Source organism: Muntiacus reevesi, chromosome 13 (assembly GCF_963930625.1).
Source record: "Muntiacus reevesi chromosome 13, mMunRee1.1, whole genome shotgun sequence".
In the NCBI taxonomy this organism is placed as follows: Eukaryota; Metazoa; Chordata; class Mammalia; order Artiodactyla; family Cervidae; genus Muntiacus; species Muntiacus reevesi.
In genome coordinates this window covers 33,556,684-33,564,564 of record NC_089261.1, presented here as the reverse complement: position 1 = coordinate 33,564,564, position 7,881 = coordinate 33,556,684, and the positions used below count along the sequence as shown (strand labels likewise).

At 38.8% G+C, this 7,881-nt stretch overlaps 1 pseudogene; it reads right to left on the bottom strand.

Moving 5' to 3' along the window:
• Nucleotides 1–976: 976 nt before the first annotated feature.
• LOC136145479 (heterogeneous nuclear ribonucleoprotein A1-like) lies at nt 977–5,277 on the bottom strand (annotated as a pseudogene).
• Nucleotides 5,278–7,881: the final 2,604 nt, after the last annotated feature.

Sequence of the window (7,881 nt, the reverse complement as noted above, 5' to 3'; positions counted from 1 at the left end):
ATCATGCAACAGTAATCAAGAGAGCATGGTATTGGTGAAAGAATAGACATATAGTCAAAAGAATAAACAGAGAACTAAGAAATAGCCCCACACAGATAAAGTCAACTGATTTTTGACAAAAGCAAAAAAGCAATATAACAGATATAACACAAGGATAGTCTTTTCCATTGATGGTGCTGGAATAACAAAATGTCCCCATCTTTTTAAAGAAGGAAAGAGAAAATAATAAAGATACTGGACATAGATCTCACATTTTCCACAAATACTAATTCAAAATATACCATTGACCTAAATGTAATGCAAAGTTGCAAAACTTCTAGAAGAATACATAGGAAAAATTCTGCATTACCAGCAATTTAGCAGTATGTTTTTAGATATAATTCAACACTGAAAGCAAACTCATGGAAGAAAAATATATGTATAAGTTGAAATTTATTTAATTTTTTGAGGGTATTAAATCTTTTTTGTTTACACATAATAATGGATGATGCACAAGCTTCATCTCTGGCTGAGTTCACAAATCTGTGGCAGGGCCTAGCTGCTACAAAGAAGAAATGCTTTAGACAATACTCATGTGTGTGGGCAAAAAACTTGAGGACTGTACTTGTGACCAATTATATAACAGGTTATTTCAGTTTCTATTCTGTGGAATGCATAAAGCATTTCAACAAAGGGTTTTAATGTAGATTTCTTTTTTGCACCCGTGTTGTTGATTGCTAAATGTAATAGGCTGAACATGACATTGAATAAATGTACCTCTCTCTTTTTTTTAATGTGCTATGTAACGTTTGTCTACTCTGAAGCCATTTTGATAAACTATCCCGACAGTATGAAGTTAGAATTCTTTCAGGGTGATGCCAGGTTCCATTTGAAATTTATTTGCAACCTGCTTTGGTGGAGAAGCTGTCACTTCTCTGGCTCTCCTCTCCTGCTAAGCTTGGCTTCCTGGCAGTAATTAAAACCATTTGCCCCTGCCCTAGCTACTGTTGCTGCTGGAACCACCATAGCCACCTTGGGTTCATGGTTTAGCAAAGCATTGACCTCCATCTTAGGGGTCAGAACTCCTGCTTCCAAAGTTTCCTCCTTTCATGGGTCCAAAATTGAAGACTGATTGTTGTAATTACCAAAATCCTTGTAGCTTCCTGCCACCTCCAAAACTGCTTCCATCATTATAGCCATCCCCACTGCCACCATATCCACCACCACCATCATGGCTGCCACCAAAGCCACCTTGACCACTGAAGTTTCCTCCATGACCAGAGCTGTCGTTCCCACCAAAACCACCTCCATGACCACCACCAAAGTTTCTAGAACCACTTTGACCTCTCTGGATGGATGAAGCACTAGCCATGTCTTGCTTAGATAGGGCTTTTCTTACTTCATAGTTGTGGCCATTCACAGCGTAGTATTTCTAATTGACAATCTTGTTTATGGAGTCACGGTAATCAAAATGCTTCTCTCTTTGCCACTGCCTCAGTTAGTCATGATTTCAACCACTTCAATTTTACCAAACTGTTCGAAACCCCTCAGGTGATGTTCTTCAGTGTCTTCTTCAATGCCACCCATAAACATCTTTTTCACAGTTAAGTGGGCACCAGGTCTTTGAGAATCTTCTCTGGAGACGGCCCTCCTTGGTTCCACAACTCTTCCGCCTACCTTGTATGTTCTTGCATTCATGGCCGCAGCCACCTCCTCCGCAGTAGCCTGTGTGGCAAACCCGAAGCCTCTGGAGTACTTGGTGCTTGGAATCCTCGTTACCACACAGCCTGTGAGCCTTCCGCATTGCTCAGAATGGCTCCTCAGACTCTCATTGGTTGTTTCAAAGCTCAATCCTCTGATAAAGAACTTCTGCAGCTGTTCAGGCTCTTTGGGAAACTCTGACTTAGACTTGATTGCGGTGGAGAGAGAGAGGCTTCAAAGATGCGTACCCGGCAGCATCCACTGGCAAAAAGTGGAATTTATTTAATTTTTTAAAAAATTTACAAAAGCAGTGTTCTGCAAAAAAAAAAAAAAAACCAAAAAACCACTATTAAAAGAATGAAAAATCACAGATTAAAAAAAATTGTGAATCACTTATCAAATAAATGACATATCCAAAATATAAAAACTTACATAATAATAAAACATCTCAGTCCTCTATACTAAGAAAATAACTTTATATTAAGAAAACAACTTAATAATGAGCAAAAAACTGAATAAAAAACTCACCACTGAAAATATACAATGGCAAATAAGCATATGAAAACATCCTCAATATCATGTACCTTTAAGGAAGTAAAAATTGAACAGTAATGACATACTACTGTGCACCTATTGGAATGGCTAAAACCTAAAGTCTGACAGTATCCATCACTGATGAATATGTGGACCAACAGTAACTCCCATTTACTGCTGGTGGGAAAGCAAAATGTTACAACCACTTTGAGATATATGTTGGAAGTTTCTTATAAACTAAACATAGCTTACTGGAGATTAACTCCAGTTTTACCCAACTGATTTGAAACTTTTACAGAAATCTGCACATGAATGAATTATAAATCAGCTTTACTTACCACCATTAAAAACTGGAAGCAACCTAGATGTATTTGAATAGATGAATAAATGAATAAACCATGGTATATTAGTATAATGGGATATTATCCAGTGATAGAAATGGATGAACTATCAACCCACAAAACAACAAGTATGAATTGTAAGAATATCACTAAGTGAAAGAAGCTAGTCCTGAAAAGGCAGTATACTTTATGATTCCATTTACATGACATTCTGAAAAAAACAAAACTATGGAAAAGGAAAACAGATTAGTGATTGTCAGGGTCTTGGGGGTGAGGGAAGTGTTGATTGATTGAAGTACAGAGAAATTTTTAGTACTCTGACTATTTTGTTTCATACTATAGTGTCGGACACATATTACTATGTACTTGTCAAAACTCATAGAATCTTTCACCACAGGAAGTAAACTTTAATATATACAAACAAAAATTCAAGGAGGTCAGGGATCCCAAAATGGAAGGCAAACTGTGGCAAGAGAATCTAACTGTATTACAAATGTGTGATATAAACTCTCAGACAAGTGAAGAGAAGTAGCTCAGTCATGTCTGACTCTTTGCAACCCCATGGGCTGTAGCCTACCAGGCTCCTCCATCCATGGAATTTTCCAGGCAAGAATACTGGAGTGGCTTACCATTTTCTTCTCCAGGGGATCTTTCTGACCCAGGGATCAAACCTGGGTCTCCCACATTGCAGGCAGACGCTTTATGATCTGAACCACCAGGGAAGCCCCAACCTCTCAGAGAAGGGTGTGGAAAATGTTTTGATGTAAGCAACTTTGGGAATAAATGGACAAGAAAGAAACTGCTTGTAAGCGCTGTACTCCAATAGGTAGCATTGTTTCTTGCAGGAGTATAGGTTGATAATTCTGAAACCCTAGATTATGCTAGAATTGAACAGAGAGGTAAATGGATGCCAAATGACAGAGCCAGGAGCCTCACTGTTGGGGGGTGGGGAAGTTTACATAGAAGCAAGGGGAGTAGCTAGAAGAACCCATATGGTTGTGGATTGGATGTGGTGCCTCCAGTGTGAACTCATGTTCAATTTAGCATAAATACAGATGGAGAGATCCAGCAATACTTAGAGCAAAATATTGCCTGGGAAGACTTAGGTGTAATGAGTACATCCAGCACAGAACCAGAGCTCCTTGAAAAAAATGGTTGATTCTAGGCCTGAGGAATGTAATGCACAATATGAGCCTGGAGCATAATTAATCCAAAAAGTAGGAAATGCTATATTAAACACACACACACAAACACACACACATGCACACACATACACACACCGATGGGAGCATGTAAAAGGGGAACAGAAATCAATTGAAAAAGCTCCCAATGGCCAAAACTGGAACCATTCTAGCAATTAAGCAAATAACATTACTGGATTATGACTCAAAGCATAAAACAAATACCTAGAATCCATACTCATCTAAATAAATGATTAACTAAATAAATAAATGACTGAGAATTAAAAAAATGCCCAGTGTAGAAGAATTTCAGATAATTTATGTAGATACTGTCCCCTTAATATGGTGGAGCTGGTGGAACATCACATCCTTCCCTCCCACCGGTCCTTAGTGACTTCCTTCCAAAGAATTCAGGATGAAAAGGGGGCAAAGGAGAAACTAAGTTGGACACCATGGTAGACAAATATTATCTGACCCAGGTGATCAAGGTTGGCATCAACAATGATAAATCATGTTGAGAATACGTATCCTTGTTGTGATTTGATGAAAATGCCACTTTATCTGTGGCTTTTCTCCCAAGACACATATCCTCAGTCTGTTCATGGAAATAGAAAAAGTAAGACAAACCCAGACTGAACCACATTCTACAAAATATCTGACTAGCATTATTCAAAATTTTCAAGGTCCTTGAAAACAAGATAAGTCTGAGAAATGGTCACAGCCAAAAGCATTCCATACAAACAGAACTATTAAATGTTGACATGACATCTTGTATTGGATCCTGGGATAGAACAGCAAAAGAAAAAAATTAAAGAAATTTTAAAAATATGGTCTTGAGTTAATAATATTGCATCAATACAGATTCACTAATACAACAAATATTTCACACATAGATAAGATGTTAGCAATCAGGGAAATAACATGCAGAATATAAGCAAACTCTCTATACTGTCTTTATACCTTTTCCATAAACCTAGAAATTTCCTAAAATAGAAAAGTTACTAAAAATTGCCCTTATGTTTGGAAAAGATGAAAACTCTAACTTGAAAAGATATATACACCCTAATGTTCATAGCAACACTATTTACAATAGCCAAAACATGGAAGCAATACATACTATATGTATACGTACACATACAATGGAATATTACTCAACCTGCTCTAGCACTGGGTTGCACCATAAGCAATTGGTGGAAATTAAGCCAGTTTGGACATTAAAAAAAAAAAAGAAAGAAATTTAAAATGGTTTGACCTAATAATCCACAGAGAATGGTCTTTGGTGTCAATAGCATTTAAAAATTTAATAACCACTGTCAAAATAGGCCTCCAAAAAGGTTGTACATCAATTTATATCAATGGCAGAAGAGAGGACAGGGTGCACTCCACTCTTGGTCAGTGGCCCAGTCCCAGGGCGGCCAGTGGCAGCAGTGAAGCCAGAGAGCCCTCCACTCCTTGGCATCCTCCAACGTTGGCTCCAGCCCTCCCCGGACCCTCTTCCTGGTGACTCCAGCAGCGCCGCTGCCTCGGTCCACCGGCGGCATGTAGACCAATCTCTGACAGCTGGTGAAAGTTCACACACTCAAGGAGGACCGGCAAGTGGGACAACCCGGGCACCAGGCATGTAATCTAGCTACACAGAGCAGCAGAAGGACATCTCTACTAGTCAGGGCCTGACAAAACGTGGTCCCCTGGAGAAGGGAAGGCAAACCACTTCAGTATTCTGACCTTGAGAACCCCATGAACAGTATGAAAAGGCAAAAAGATGTGATACTGAAAGATGAGGCCCCTGAGTCAGTAGGTCTCCAATATGCTACTGGAAAAGAATGGAGAAATAATTTCCAGAAAGAATGAAGAGCCTGAGCCAGAGCGGAAATGATGCCGAGCTGTGGTTGTGTCTGGTTGTGCAAGTAAAGTCTGATGCTGTAAATAGCAATATTGCATAGAAACCTGGAATGTTAGGTCCATGAATCAAGGCAAATTGGAAGTGGTCTAACAGGAGATGGCAAGAGTGAACATCGACATTTTAGAAAACAATGAACTAAAATGGATGGGAAAGGGCAAATTTAATTCAGATGTATATTTACATTATATCTAAGGGCAGGAATCCCTTAAAAGGAATGGAGTAGCCCTCATAGTCAACAAAAGAGTCTGAAATGCAGTACTTGGGTGCAATCTCAAAAATGACAGAATGATCTCTGTTCATTTCCAAGGCAAACCATTCAATATTACAGTAAGCCAAGTCTATGCCCCAACCACAAGTGCCAAAGAAGCTGAAGCTGAATGATTCTATGAAGACCTATAGGACCTCCTAGAACTAACACCAAAAATAGATGTCCTTTTCATATAGAGTATTGAAATGCAAAAATAGGAAGACAAGAGATACCTGGAGTAACAGGCAAGTTTGGCCTTGGAGTACAAAATGAAGCAAGGAAAAGTTTAACAGGCTTTTGCCAAGAGAACACACTGGTCATAACAAACACCTTCATCCAACAACACAAGAACGGACTCTACACATGGATATCACCAGACGGTCAATATTGAAATCAGATTGATTATATTCTTTGCTGCTGAAAATGGGGAACCTCTATATAGTCAGCAAAATCAAGACCTGGAGCTTACTGTGACTCAGATCATTAGCTCCTTATTGCAAAATTCAGGCTCAAATTGAAGAAACTAGCAAAAACCACTAGGCTATTCAAGAATGACCTAAATCAAATCCCTTGTGATTATATAATGTAGGTGATGAATAAATTCAAGAGACTAAATCTGGTAGACAGATTGCCTGCAGAACTATGGACTGAGGTTTTTACCATTGTACAAGAGGTGGTGACTAAAACCATTCCCAAGAAAAAGATATGCAAGAAGGCAAAGTGGTTGTCTGAGGAGGCCTTACAAACAACTGAGAAAAGGAGACATGCTAATGGCAAAGGACAAAACGAAAGTTACACTCATCTGAATGCAGAGTTCTGGAGAATAGCAAGGAAAGATAAAAGAGCCTTCCTAAGTGAATGATGCAAAGAAATGAAGGAAAACAATAGAATGAGAAAGGCTAGAGATCTCTTCAAGAAAATTCGAGATAACAAGGGAATATTTCATGCAAGATGGGTCCAATAAAGAACAGAAATGGCAAGGACATAACAGAAGAAGAAGAGATTAAGAAGAGGTGGCAAGAATACACAGAAGAACTGTTTGAAAAAGTTCTTAAAGACCAAGACAACCACAATGGTGTGGTCACTCACCTACAGCTAGGTATCCTGGAATGTGAGGTCAACTGGGCCTTAGGAAGTATTACTACAAACAAAGCCAGTGGAGGTGACAGAATTACAGCTGAGTTATTTCAAATTCTAAACGATGATGCTATTAAGGTGCCACACTCAGTATGTCAGCAAGCTTGGAAAACTGAACAGTGGCCACAGGACTGGGAAAGGTCGATTTTCATTCCAATACCAAAGAGGGAAATGCCTAAGAATGTCCAAACTACTGCACAATTACATGCTTTTCACATGCTAGCAAGATTATGCTCAAAATCCTTCAAGCTAGGCTTCAGCAAAGCATGAACTGAGAAATTCCAGAAGTATAAGCTGGATTTAGAAAAAGCAGAGGAACCAGAGGTAAAATTGCCAATATCCATTGGATCACAGAAAAAGCAAGGGAATTAAAAAAAAAAATCTACTTTTGCTTCATTGACTATGCTGAAGCCTTTGACTGTGTGGATCACCACAAACTGGAAAATTCTTAGAAATGAGAGTAACAGACCACCTTACCTGTCTCCTGAGAAACCTGTATGAAGGTCAAGAAGCAATAGAAAGAACCGAATATGAAACAATGAACTGGTTTAAAACTGGAAAGGAGTACTTCAAGGTTGTATATTGTCACCCTTCTTATTTAATTTATGTGCAGAGTACATCATGAGAAATGCCAGACTGAATAAAGCACAAGCTGGGACCAAGATTACTGTTAGAAATATCAACAACTTCAGATATACAGATGATACCACCCTGATGGTGGAAAACAAGGAGGAACTAAAAAGCTACTTATGAAGGTGAAAGAGAAGAGAGAAAAAGCTAGCTTGAAACACAACATTCAAAAAAAAAAAAAGGTCATGGAATCTGGTCCCATCACTTCATGGCAAATAAATAGGGAAA